The sequence below is a fragment of the Stegodyphus dumicola genome, chromosome 5, assembly GCF_044657685.1.
Source record: "Stegodyphus dumicola isolate Sdum_Otavi_A_Nest chromosome 5, ASM4465768v1".
NCBI classification, from domain to species: Eukaryota; Metazoa; Arthropoda; class Arachnida; order Araneae; family Eresidae; genus Stegodyphus; species Stegodyphus dumicola.
The window spans coordinates 224,451,242-224,465,902 of NC_140772.1; the positions used below are offsets into that span (position 1 = coordinate 224,451,242).

A 14,661-nucleotide genomic window follows, 5' to 3' on the forward strand; every position below is an offset into this window, starting at 1 on the left:
CCACACAAAAATCAGAAAGATAACGTGATTGCCCAAAAATTCAGTCCAACCATAATCAATTCCGAAAATAGCATCCAGAATACGCTGTGCAAATACCAATTAGAATTTCATCCAAGACACACAAAAATAATAGTAACAATACAACCTAATGTATATACAAAATAACGTTTGGCCAAAAATTTACAAATACTACCAAGATACACATAAAATGAAAATACAATTAAACTGTAAAAATTTCGCACATAATTCAAATGAGCAATGAGATCCGTGACACTTAAACAAAAAAAAATTTTAAACTGCAATACCTAAACAAATACACAAATAGTCATTACGTTAAACCATATCAAGACAAAAATATTTCACTGTAATTCAAATCAAGCCAAAAAAAATCAACCAGCAAGAGTGAAGTGTCGCTAAAAATTCAAACCTCACAGTAAACACTAGTGAGTAACAACACCATATTTAAGTCCCCTTAATAAGACAACAACAAAAAAATTCAGTAATTCTAAAAAATTCATTAGGTCCACAAAAAAAAATTTCAACTAGTCAAAGAAATCAATCAAAGCTGGACTCAATCAAAGCACGTTACTAGAACACTAAATAAAATATCACAAATCAAAAAAAGTGTTCAAAACAAACCCCCAATTTAGGCAAAAACTGAGATCTATTCTGCATCAGACTTTTTCAAAACGTTGTATAGTAACCTAAGTAGCAGCCTTCAACAACACCTCCACCCAAACAAAAGAAACAAAGTAACTCTTTACCGCGTCCATGTAAGCTGAGAAAAGCGCTGTATTATAAATGACAGACTCAAACTTTACGTATCAAGCAAACCTCCAGACACGTTGAAAGAAAACATAAGATCTCTTATGTCGGAAAGAAAAGTGCGCTGACCGAAACGTTACAATCCTGAACCAACACAATGAAAGAGATACAACAATAGATTTCTCAGATAACAAGTTCCTGTTTGCCCCCCGGTGTAAGAGGTCAAGTGCCACCATGAAGTGCAAGTATTTACAAGAAAACGAGTTTTCAGGACATTACAACTTCACGCAAGACCTAACTGCAAGCAACAAATGCAAAGTTCTCAAAAGTGCTAAACTAAAAAAAATACTCATAACTCATAATTCAAAAAATCCCTAAAAATCACACAAATGAAATCCATAACTCAAATTCTTCTATTTTCCTAAGACCACAGAAATCTCAATTCTTCCACAGAAACTAAACATCAGAGAACTTACATTTTACGGACCTTGGCAGAAACCACCAGAAAACAACACACAAACTTGATACAACTATCTTGATACTAATAAGTCAAACCAAAACAAGAATTGACCCCAAATTCCGCAACAAGTCCAACCAAGAAAGAAAATTCAGTACCTCAAATCACATCTATTACGATTAACTAGCAAATTCAAGACAAACTACTTGTAATCAACAGAAAATTCCCGCTCATGAGTACAGAGCAAAAGTAACTAATCTTCTCAAACTTATCTAAAAATTTCCACAAACGAAATTCCCGTTGTCACCAAAATTCTCATTAAAATTCACTTTCTACAATTCACAAGACTAAATTTCTACTGTTTAAACAATTCTCACCTGACAACTTTTCACAAACTTAAAACTCAGAAGATAACTAATCTCAATTACTCTGACTCATTAAACTAATTAGAACTTCACTCAAGCTGATGAATGCAATACAAAAAAATTAAATAACCAAACATCACTATTGCTGATCTCAGGCAAAAATTCAAATCTAACCCATGTTCACTTTAAAACAGAATTTTGCAATTGCAAAACAACCTTCAATTTTGTTTTTAACTCATTCATTTGTATTATTATGCCTTCAGAACTTATAAAATTCATTGCTCAATACTAAATTAAATTTTCTAACACATTACACAATATACTGGAATTATAACAAAACATTGTAAATCAAAACGCAATAATATACTACGCTAGAGAATCATGAAAACATTACATACATTTCACAAAATATTATTCAATTAAGTCAAAAAAATCAAAATTTCTCTAACGTTACCCCTCACAATTATACATTTCACAAGATTCTGGGTTAAATAATTAGCAAAAACACACACAAAAAAAATTTCTAGCTGCGCATAGCTATGGCTTGTCTCATTCAGTAAAATAATTAGAGTCTTTAATCTCTTTCTCTTAGAAGTGCTCAAAAAAATGAGTCCAGTTTTTACCGACAAGCACTCGAAACTTTATACAAGGATACACAAATAGCATAGGATTATCGTGAATTCATTTTCCATCTTGTATCAGAAATCAGAAATCAAAAGTATACATCCAGAAAACACTCAAGGATTTTCTACAGTAAAAATATACAGTATCTATTCTCCTACATTAAAAATATATATTTTTCCTAACTTTAAAGTTCAATTCTGTGTGCCTAACGTTAAAGTCCAAAATTCCTGAAATTCACACACATTTTCAAACTTTATCCCCAGGCAGCATGCATTCGTAAATTGCACTAGAAAAATACGTGCAATTTACGAATGGCCTTTCGTATAAAAAACGTTCAAGTTGAACGTAAAAATATCATAAAAAGTGTCCAGTGGCAATTACTAAATATTTACGTATATTTTTACGTTATACTATACGTAACTTTTACGTAAAATTTAGGTATATTTACGCGAGACTACTGTTCATTCGCTACTTTTACGTATAATATACGTAAATTTCAGGGATTTACGTATATTTTAGTAAAAACTTACGTATATTTATCGCATATACGTAAATCTCAATTTTTTGCTTCACGTATGCGTATATATTTAGTAAAAATTTACGTAAATTTCCCCGATTTTTTACTGTATATAAACGTATATATTAGGTAAAAATTAAGGTAGATATTCCCCGTATTTTACGGTACAAAAACGTATATATTTGATAGAAATTAACGTATATATTTCCCGTATTTTACGGTACAAAAACGTATATATTTGATAGTAATTGACCTAAATCTTCCCTATGTTTTCTTTGCATATGCAAATGATTGGTAAAAATTTAATCCGATGTATTCTCCACTTTACTGTGTATAAATGCACATTTTTTGGTAAAAAATTTGCATAAATCTCCAATTACCTTTTCACTGCATTTTTCATAAAATGTACTTATTTTAATCTCATATTTTTTATATAAATCTATGCAAAAACTTTCTGTATGCTATGATTAAAAGGTAAAATAATTTTTATATCAAATTCTTACATATCTGCCTTTTAGTTATGTACAGCAATATGGAATATATATAACTGGAAAATTTAAATGCACTAGTAAATGAAAAAAAAAATAAATAAATAAAAATATAAAAAAAAATAAAATAAAATAAAATAAATTTCTATTAAAAAATTAAGTAACACTTAAAGGCTGAAAATGACTTTCATTTCAAAGTGACATATTATTTCATTTCAAAGTGACTAGAAAATATGCAATAAATTTCGTAAACATCAATTCTGTGTTTTAAATCAATTAATGCTATCGTTCATTTGCATTTTTGTTTACTAAATTCATTATTACTAAATAACACTTTAAATAAATTATTTGCTTTTCCGAAGGACATTTTCTTATGCCATGTAAATGAACGATAGCATTAATTGATTTAAAACATAGAACTCAGGTTTACAAAATTTAATGCATATTTTGTAGTCACTTTGAAATGAAATATTAAAAGTGATTTTCAGCCTTTTAGTATTATGTAATTTTTGAATAGAAATTAATATTTTTGCATTTAAATTTTCCAGTTATATATATTCCATATTGCTGTACATACCTAAAAGGTGGATATGTAAAAATTTGATATTAAATTAATTTTATCTTTTAATCATAATATGCAGAACATTTTTGCATAGATTTATATAAAAAATAAGAGATTAAAATAAGCACATTTTACGAAAAATGCAGTAAATAGGTAATTGGAGATTTATGCAAATTTTTTACCAAAAATGTGCACTTACACAGTAAAGAGGAGAAGGCATCGGACTAAATTTTTACCAAAGTCATTCATATATGCAAAGAAAACATAGGGAAGATTTAGGTCAATTATTATCAAATATATAAGTTTTTGTACCGTAAAATACAGGGAATATCTACATTAATATCCATCTAAAGTACAATATAGTTAATTAAAAAATTCAGTAAACGAATGTCGCACAAAAGAAAACATCATACGTTTAGATTATTTGAATGAGTGTGCTAAATTTTAAAATTGTTAAATATAGACCAGGAAATTGTAGAAAACTTACCTTTTCCAATAGATTACCAAGTTGACTTTGTTATTTTCCTTGAAGATGAATGTTTAATGTCACAAATATTTCATTCATATCTTCAGATAATACACAAATATATACATATTTATTTATTAAAATTCAGTTTATCCCAAACATGTTAAAGAAAATATTAATTTGCATGCAAGTTAATCGAGTAGCTTCTGTTTTAATTACACACATAATTATGATATGTAAAAATTTGACATTTATCAGTCAATCTTGCAATGTATTGTAATCTATTATTGTTGTCTTTCTCAGTTTAAAATCTTATAAATATATTAGATCAGTACTAAAAGTTCACCTCTACAAAAGAAATGCTTTATTGAGGTATTTTTAAAAAGTTCCCTTTTACAATGTAACTGTTTATTTCATAAATAAGTACATAGAATTATGCAAATTCAAAATTACCTAAATATGTTCTTTATTTTACCTTATATACCAGATAAAATTTTAAAAAGTTAATTTGTTTAGGAATATTGAAGTTTTTAAATATTTATCTCATGTGACTTTTTCTATAACATCATTATAAATGTACATGTTGATGTGGACATACCAATTATTTTTTTTCATCAAATAGCTTTATGGTATTAAATGATTTAAAAAGAGGCAACTGGACAAAAGAAAGTAATTAAAAAATGGCTAATTTTTATTAATTTGTTGTCAAATGCTGTGCATTTTAGATTATACTCATATGATAACAATGAGTTATTTAAATTATAAAATTATTATGAACATATCCCACATAAATTAACAAGTATAAAATTTCAAGTTGTTTGAAGTATTATGAACTGTAATAGTTGCAAAAGAAATACACATGAAATTAATTTAAGAATTAGGTTTATTTTACAGGTATTCGAAAACTGCAATTACTGTTAAACAATAAAAACTAACATTAAATCTGAAGAGCATATTTTTTTCAATAATAAAATTCAACATAGACTTCATGCAGCTTCGCCATATTTGTTCTATAGTTCGCTGTCTTTAATATCCTGCTCAATTTTTGTAAAAGTGAATTCTTTGTCCCCCAATGTTTTGAGAATAGCTCCTAAACAAGAAAAAGAAAAATTTGTAATAATTTCACACTTCAGATGTTTTCAGTTTTTAAATATAGTTGAAGTATTAAAAGATGCATATAAAATTCACTGAGTATTTCACATTTAAAAATTTACATTTCAGTAATTAAAAATTTAATTTTATACTATCACACAGTAAGCTTCAATTATATACCTTACACAATGCCTATAATTTCAAGTAAAAAATACGTAAGATTTGTTTAGAACTGCAAGGTTGAGAAAGTCTTTAATGGCTATGTTTGTATTTAAGTACATGAGAAAAAACTTAATTTTGTATTAATTATATTGCATTAGCCTTTTCAATTTTACTCCTACATGTAGTAAAGAATATTCGCTTTCTTACAGATAACTTTTTCTTAAATAAAGAGTAAGCAGAAAACTAATGACAACACTATATACATATAACAGAATACTTCATAAACATATACATGTCATTAACATACGTATCTGCATTAACAGGCTATTTTACACATTTCAATAAACCAGAAACCAATACACAATCAAAAGTATTATCAGTAAATTCCTCCAAAATCAGAGCAAAAATCTTTAATTATGATAACAATGGCATCTCAGTTTGCAATATAAAATATTTCAAGTCTACATTCATGTGCATTCTAAGCAAACAGAATGCTGAATAAAATTACAATAAAATTATAAATACCATAAAAAAGTTAAGAATCACGTAGAATGATAGCAAGACTAAATGAAGTCTTCCTTCAAAAATCAATTTAAATTCAAAAATTTGCCTTCCTGTTTAACATCTCAAAATAAGGTTACTGCTTTCACTAACTAAATTTCCTGTCTTGGCAAAATAAAAATTGTCACTTCTGTTGCAGGAAATATTTGCTGCAAACTTTGTATGCAAATAATCCAGTGAAAAAATTTTAATTGTGGCTTGAATATTTTCTTTATTAAATAAATGAAAAATTGCCACATAATATTAATTTATGATCCACATGAAGCTTTTTACCTCTACCATATCATGCAGCTATTTTAAAATATATACTCTTATATAAAAGCCACAGAATTTTTTTACCAATATTAATATAGTATAAATCATTAATAAATCTTCTAAAAACAGTCCCAAAATTTCTGAATTTGATACCCAAAACATAATTCTACGTAACTGTTAATGTATGCATTTGCTTGCACATACTTAAAATGAATTATACACACAAAAACTTAACATATTAACTTTAATAAATTCTTAATTAGCAGGATGACTCAATTAAGGCAAAATATGAAAGAAATCTACCTGATGGAATAGTTGTAAAAGGTATATTTAAAAAAAGCTAATATTGTTTACCTTACACATGACAGAAATTGAGTAAACTGTATGCAGCTGGATTATTTATTAGGAATAGAAGTTAGATCAAAGTACCAAAGTCACACTAGGGCTTTAAACATTTGGGTGCAAAGAAGCATCTCAATTTAAAAAAGCTAATAGAATTTTATAACTTTTACAATCTAGTACAAATATTAGACACATAAACAACACTAAATGCCATTATTTACTTACATATTTTCCTTCTTTGTGTACTTTACTCCTTAATTTTTTAGGATATGATTTAGAAACAGAGTTATGGTAAAAATGTATACTGGTAAAAAAAATATTGCTGAAACTGATAAGTCCTTTGAATTATATACTATAGTGCAAAGAGGGATGGAATATGTGACTAAATATGATAAATCAGATTACAATAACATTAAACAAATAACATGAAAAACTGAAAAAAGAAATTTTATTTGAAATTATTTTTTAACTCGTGGAAAGACAGACAGTATTTCCAACTTATTAAATTCAATTATATTTTACCTTCGTCAAACCAATATTGGTAAGAGAGTTGTATTTAAAATCGGTGCTAAGCTAAAGCTGCTTTCTTGCCTAATTTTATACTATTGAAAATACCAGTAATTGTCAAAGTTATCCGTACTCAATATGTGTAAGATTATTAATGAGCTGCCAAACCACAGTTAACCATCTAATATACTACATTCAACATTATTATTTTTCCTTTTGAATGTCAGGTTTTCATTATTTCTGCCAATATATCTGTAACAGGACATAAAGATTGAGTTAATGTAGAATAGAAAATTACCTTGCAAGTTAGCACCTTTACCTTAGTGGCAGTACTTCATTCTCTAGAAAAAACATTTTAAATTATTATACTTAAACAAAAAATTCATATTTGTTACAGCAAAACATCTTTAACACAATAAACCAGAGTTGAATGCAAATCTAGTTTAACTATATTCTTGAAAACTAGTTTATTACTTTCAATTATTTAAAAATAATAAAAAGGTACATATTATGATGACTACCTAGATATCTCGCCTAAACTGGCAATCCTTGTAGGTTATACAGGTTAACCCTAACATAGGTTATAGAGGGCACTAAGAGAGTATTAATCCCACACTAGGGACTCTAACATTTGGTAGGAACAGTTTGAAAAGTGAAACAGATATTTATAATGAACCAATGCAAAACAAAAACAATAGTTCTTTAGGAACAAAGTCCCTTTGGACTAATAAATACGAGTAAATTAACAGCTTTTAGCTATTTTTTCTTCTTGTAAAAAATAGACATACATAATATTTTTAGAAAATAACAGTACTTTAAGCATGCATTTTCCACATATTTAACACAATAATTCATTCTAGTTCTGTTGCAATACTGGCAAAGGTAATCCTCTGTTATTAGGACGGGATTCAGAAATGTACAATGAAACCTCGAGATACGAGGAAAGTATGAGCGAAATACGAGCATTAATTCGAGTAACGAGCAATGAGCCAGGCTGTTGGTATGGGTGGCGCCATTTCCCTATCCGGCTCAACTCGGGGAATCCCCTCGTCAGATCACTCAGTGTTCTTTTATATACGTGTTTGTGCACCTGGAAGTTAATTGTTTTGACATTTAACGTGAAAATAATTATTTCAAGATGCCTCGCAAGAAGATTGTTGCCTCAGATAGTGCTGCAAAGAAAAATAAGGAGGCCATGGCCGTTGATATCTAGAAAGAAATCATAGATAAACATAAGCATGGTGATGGAATTGGCGAAGACTTGCGACCTTTCAACATCGAAAATCTATACTATTCTGAAGAAGCAGGAAGAAATTAAGAAACCTGATGTAACCAAAGGAATTATCGTTGCTTCCAAGCACCATAAAAATACTCCTAGATGTTGAGAAGCTGTTGTTGGTGTGGATTAATGAGAAGGAGTTAAAATGTTGGTAACAAAGTTAAACTATTGCTATATTATTTACCAGTGTTATTTATTAAAAAAAATTGACTTGATATTAAAATGTTGATATTTTTTGGGGTGTGGAATGGGTTAACTGAATTTCCATTATTTTCAATGGGGAAGCTTGTTTCTAGATACGAGAAATTCGCTATACCAGTTGAATGCTGGAACGAATTAAACTCGTATCTTGGGGTTCCACTGTAGATATGTAAGCATGTGTATATGCATATATGTGTATAAGTATACACATACATACATACATAAAGAATATACACATGCACACACGAGCACCTATATTTAAAAATGCATGCATATAAACACACATTTCTGAATCTGGTCCTGATAACAGAATACCTACATGAATCATAGGATTTACATTAATCAGTTTTATTAGATATCTTAAATGCAGAGGATTTACATTAATCAGTTTTATTAGAATTTTTAAATGCAGAGGATTTACATTAATCAGTTTTATTAGAATTCTTAAATGAAATCTTCACTATCCGAAAATTCAGTTTCATTTCCAGCTGAAACTGTATCAGGACAATCTCATTTATATTATTTCCCTCTAACAACTGAACATTTTGAAAACCTTTTCTATTCCATGGAAAACTACTACATTAAACATACATTTTCTAAATCTGAAAATTTTAAGTTAGAAACTGTAATCATTCTTAAAATGTTTGATTTATGCAGATGTTAGATCAATTAAATTACCTTCCTGTGAAAAAGTAATATGGCATTGAACAACACGATTTTACACATCAAGATATACTGAGTGAAAATTCCTGAAATGTTTTATTTCTTGGTATCTCTGCAAGAATTGTATAAATAAAACTACCTCCTTTTTATAAAAAAAAAAAAAAAAAAAAAAAAAAATGTTTAGTAAATATACTATGAAGAAAATTGGTTACATTATTTACAGTTCATAATTAACAGAAAATAAATAATTTCTTAGCTTATCAGAATTTATTTTTATCACATTCATAAACAGTACTAATTTAAACAAACATACCATTATGATTTCAATAACTATGAAATAGAAAATCCAAATCTGCATCTTTGATGGTCTAGTAGATTGGACGTCTCGTTTACTACAATTCAGCAGGGTGCCGACTCCCCAGACTGTAATATATATATACAATTAATTTACAAGGGAAAAAGCAACAAAAATATAAACAATTTCTTGGTTTTATATAAGCATTTCTGCACATTTACAATTTTAATTTTTTTAACCATCTAGTTATATCAAAATACATGATTTAGTAAAACATAATTCAAATAATTTACGGTATTTTAGATCAAATACTAATTTTTCAATAAATTTCTTCATGCAAATATAATAATCAACATAACTATCAAGTTTTGACTTCGAAAATTATGTTTAGAGAAACTTGAAGCTGCAGTAAATAGTAATAAATTTATTCAAAACTGAAAGTAAAGCATTCTTACTTTATTTTCTTTCTTTAACTATGGCAGATCTTTTAAAACAACAAAATCAAACAAACAAAAAAGAAATGCATTCATGAAAGGACTTAGGACTTACTTATTATTCATGAAAGGATATATTTCAGTAATTACTAGTGCATAAAAATTCAGTATATATATATAAAAAAAATGAACACAGATTTGGAACAAAGTACCTGTGTTTCTATGGCATAAAATTTCCTTTTTTAATAGCACAATATCTTTGAGTTAAAGATTATATATTAAAGCAAATTTATAAAACTAAATTCAAAAATAAGAAATTAAATTATTTTTAGGGAAAACACTAAGCAAATAAAAAATTTTGAATTTCATAAATAAATGAAAGTTACATGCTTTATTTTTTGGCATAAGGTAGATAACATTTCCATAACAGATTTCTGAACAATTAGCCATGTTAATATTGCCTTTCTTTTTCCATTAAAAGCTATTTCCTGCTTAATTACAGTATGCTTTAAGATAAATATTAAAACATTTGAGTAAAAATAATATAACTATAAAAAGGTGAGACACATACAAAAAGGAGTGACACAAACAGTAAGAAACAGACTAGTGCAAAATTTAACAGTACCAAATCCTGAAAATGAATCATTAGGCACGTACACAAAAGAACAACACATGGAAAATCACATTTACTACACAGACGCTATTTATAAAATTTTATATAGGTGAAGAAAGTACGAGTATTAAACACTGAAAATATAAAATATTCACTTACTTTCTTCAAATAATTAGTAACTTCGATGGATTCTGTCACAAATGCCAATCCACGAACAAACAGTATTCTTTGCGACTTTACCATTCTTTTCGACCGCCATTGCCGAGTGCTGACTTGACAAATATCCCGCCTCAACCGGAAGTAGAAATTGTCTGCTTTGCCATTGGTCAGTGAACAAGAATTGCAACGCTTTTTTTTCCTTTATAATTAAACATATTAAGAAAGCCTCTAAATTAGCATATGAAATAAACTTACTTTTGCATTATATAAATTTATATTCACAGGATCTCTGTATTAAGGTAATAATTAAATTTTTCTACGAAAAATAGAAATGTCTGTGTATGCGCATGCTCAGTGTATAATCGTAAATCCGGTTAATTTTTATAAGTTAGCGTAAAATTAACTATGCAAATTTTGAGTTCATTTAACTGGACCCTTGTACTTATTCTGTAGATCTCCATATTAAGAATGTCTTTAACTGTTTCAGGAAAAATATAAAATATAATATAATTATTTTTTTACATTATTTATTAATTTTTTCCTCATATAAAAATTATTAAAATCGCTGTATCATTTCTTCCGTACATTAAACAAAATTTAAAAAAATTAGCCTCATATGATTTTTATAACAAAGATTAAAGGAACTGAAATATATGTAAAATATCAGGATTCAGCTTGCAATTTCGTAGAGTTATTATTATTATTATTAAATAAAAATATTAGTATATCTTTGATTATAATTAATGATCCTTTGGTCTACATTAAACTATTGTTCAAGAAGTTAAACGTTTTCGAGCATCTTCTGCTGTATTTATTATTCTATTCCTCGACATGAAAGATTTGCTAGTCTTATTCCAATTCAATTGCCCACATTTGCTAAATAAAATAAGGAGAGTATTGTACCAAACTCAGTAAGTACACAAATTTAATATACAGTTAAATTAATTAATTATTCCAGTTAAATGGGTAATAGGATTTTCATAAAAGAAATTAAATTGTGTAAATTAATATAAGTGTTGATATGAATAAAAATAACAAATTTGATATAAGAAAATAAATAAGTTATTTTGAAGATGTTTGAATTAAGAAAATATAATTTTTTGCAAAAAATGCACGTAAAGATTTAGCTCACATGTTAAAATTTATAGAAAAATTTTAGCCTCATATATGAATGCCCCTTTTTTCATGTTCGTGGACAAAGAAAACAAAGTGAAATGCCAGAAATACACTAAATATTTTGAATTAATAAACTTCATTTTCAATCTTTTTAGACTTCGTATAATATCCGTAAAAGTGACGAATGAAATATACCATAAAGGCAGTAGTTTCTTTCAGAACATTCGAATTCGTATAATATGCGTAAAAGTGACGAATAAAATATACCATCATGGCGGTAATTTTATCAGTACATTCGGATTCGTATAATTTTCGTAAAAATAACGTGTGGAAAATAACGATCAAGAGTCAACAGTAACTTCAGCCTTTTTCATTCGTATAAATTTCGTAAAAGTAAGGTGCAAAAAATACCATACCCTTATTTCACCAAAATTATACGTATATTTTTGGAGACGTGCTGCCTGGGTCACTCTCGTATTAACAAATAAGCAAACACAAATCAAAAACTCTAATTAATCCTAGCACCTAAAATTTAACATCTTCTTAAAACAGTAAGTTATACGAAATAAATAAATTCACAAAATCAGTTACTGATTCGATCCTGGTCACGGTTCGAATCCTGGTCACGGCACCAATGTTAAATTTTGCCGTGAGAGGATTTAAAGTTCAAACAAAATATATATATATATATATATATATATATAAACTTATCTTGAAGGGACATCTTGAAGCGGAGGACTCTTATCTTATCCCGCGTTGATGTCGGCCGGGCTCATCTTGACACTGGTTCTAAAAATGTAGACTCCACTTCACTACTGTAGAACAGAAACAGGAGCACTGCTGCCCAGGACGGCTATCCGCTTGGTCCTGAAAGTCCTATGTCAACACGCAGGTAACTCGTTCAAATTTCGCCGGTCAGAAACGTTGTAGCTAGGAAATTACGGCTCGCCTGTTCTTACTCATCCCAAGAGCAAGCTTCACGGGTAACGTCCCAAGTAAGTTCCACCCACCAGTCAGTAAGGGAGAGAATCCAACTCCAATTTTCTTCAAGCCAGTTTTCAAGAGCAACGTCCACAAGTCCAGCAAACCCGAAAGTCAGCGAGTCCAAGAGTAAGAGAGTCCAGAGTAAGTGTGTATCCAACTCGAATTTCCTTCGTCTGCTTCACAAAACGGGCTCCCACTATGGCTTCACTTATCGCCCCCTTAATTATGGCAAAATCTTCGTTTTCCACTCCAGAATGCGGAAATAAGGGTGATCGCGCATGCGCGCCCTTCTTCACTTAGCCAACAACCGGACCCTCAATCGCCAAAAAACCTGAATGACTTACATTGAAAGACAAGTAGCAACCTTTGACCTTTCCGTCACGTACTTTCCTCTCTTAAGGTCAACTAACAATGAAAATTCTTTCTCGAACATTCTAAAGCGCGCGAAATCATGACTTGGCGAAAATTGCCTCCCTTTCCCTGCTTCTTTCACAATGAATAAAAGTTTGTACAAGTTTTGCAAATAAAAGAAAATAAATAATATTCATTTATACTAAATAATATTTCCCGAAGCATCTGTTTCTCCCCAAAATTAAAGCCTTAAATTAAATAATTCAGAATCAAAATAAAATTTAAATTTCCATAAATCATAAAATCATTCACATAGTTTTTATAACGCTATCGGATAATTTCTCTACATAACAATATTATATGTCCAATCTTAAATTTTTATTAATGCGCCTAAAGTAACCTTGTAATTTTATATACCTGTAAATACTTTAAGCAGAATGACTATAGATCCATAAATACATATGTATGAAAGTAAACAATTTAGGATATTTGTAGCATTGAAAAATTCGCTTACTTCACTTTTTATTTCAAATATTTGTGAAAACAAGATTATATCTATTTATCTATTAATGTAAATACACACACCTATATATATATATTTAGAGAGAGAGAGGAAGAGAAACAAATAATATGGTTTATTGATGCTTAAATAAAATTAATTTAGTAAATCTGCTTCGAATATTTTCTCTCTGTTTAGATTCATTGTAACATGCAACTGCATGATACATTCTGATTTTTAAATATTGAAGTATCACTGCTTTAATTAATTTAATCAGGTGGTTTTTATCTGGCTCATCATCATAAATATGGTCTTGAAGAGAAGGAAATATATGTGTTCCTACGCTTTTTAAGACTATTAGAGTCATGAAATTTATAATATTTTTTTTTATTCAATTTAAACTCCTTTTCAGTCTGCCTAAAAATTATTTCTGCATTTTTGCAGATCATTAGGACGTCACTGGAAGGAGAAGTCAAACCTTTACATCCAGATTTATAATATTTGAAACCTAGCAAACCATCATATGGTTCTGTTGAAACTAAAGCTGAGAAACAGATATTAAATTTTACTTTATAAGCTAAGCTTTTAACAACAAAACCAGCTATATAAGATGTATACTTTTCGTTCTTAAATATTCTTATTTTTGATTAGTTATAATGCTAGGAATTAAAATTGACCTATAATTTAAAAAAGCAGCAAAAAATTATAAATTTTAAAGAAAAACTTTCAAAAATTCATTTTTAGGCATAGTATTTAGCTATAGTTTAGTATTAGTTATAGTTTTAGTAATTGAAGAGAAAATTACTTGGTTGAATTTTTCTGTTAGTTCAGATTAAAAATATTATTTTTTAAAAGAAGAAGTTACAAATTCGCTTACATCATAGGAAAAGCTAAAAATATATAC

At 28.4% G+C, this 14,661-nt stretch overlaps 1 long non-coding RNA gene across 1 annotated transcript; it reads right to left on the reverse strand.

Annotated features, from left to right (window-relative positions):
* Positions 1–5,109: 5,109 nt before the first annotated feature.
* On the reverse strand, positions 5,110–10,947 carry LOC146997419 (uncharacterized). The gene is made up of 4 exons (XR_015041418.1): positions 10,808–10,947; positions 9,620–9,729; positions 7,462–7,504; positions 5,110–5,334 (listed from the first exon to the last, which is right to left on the reverse strand). It is a non-coding gene; the product is annotated as an uncharacterized LOC146997419 (long non-coding RNA).
* Positions 10,948–14,661: the final 3,714 nt, after the last annotated feature.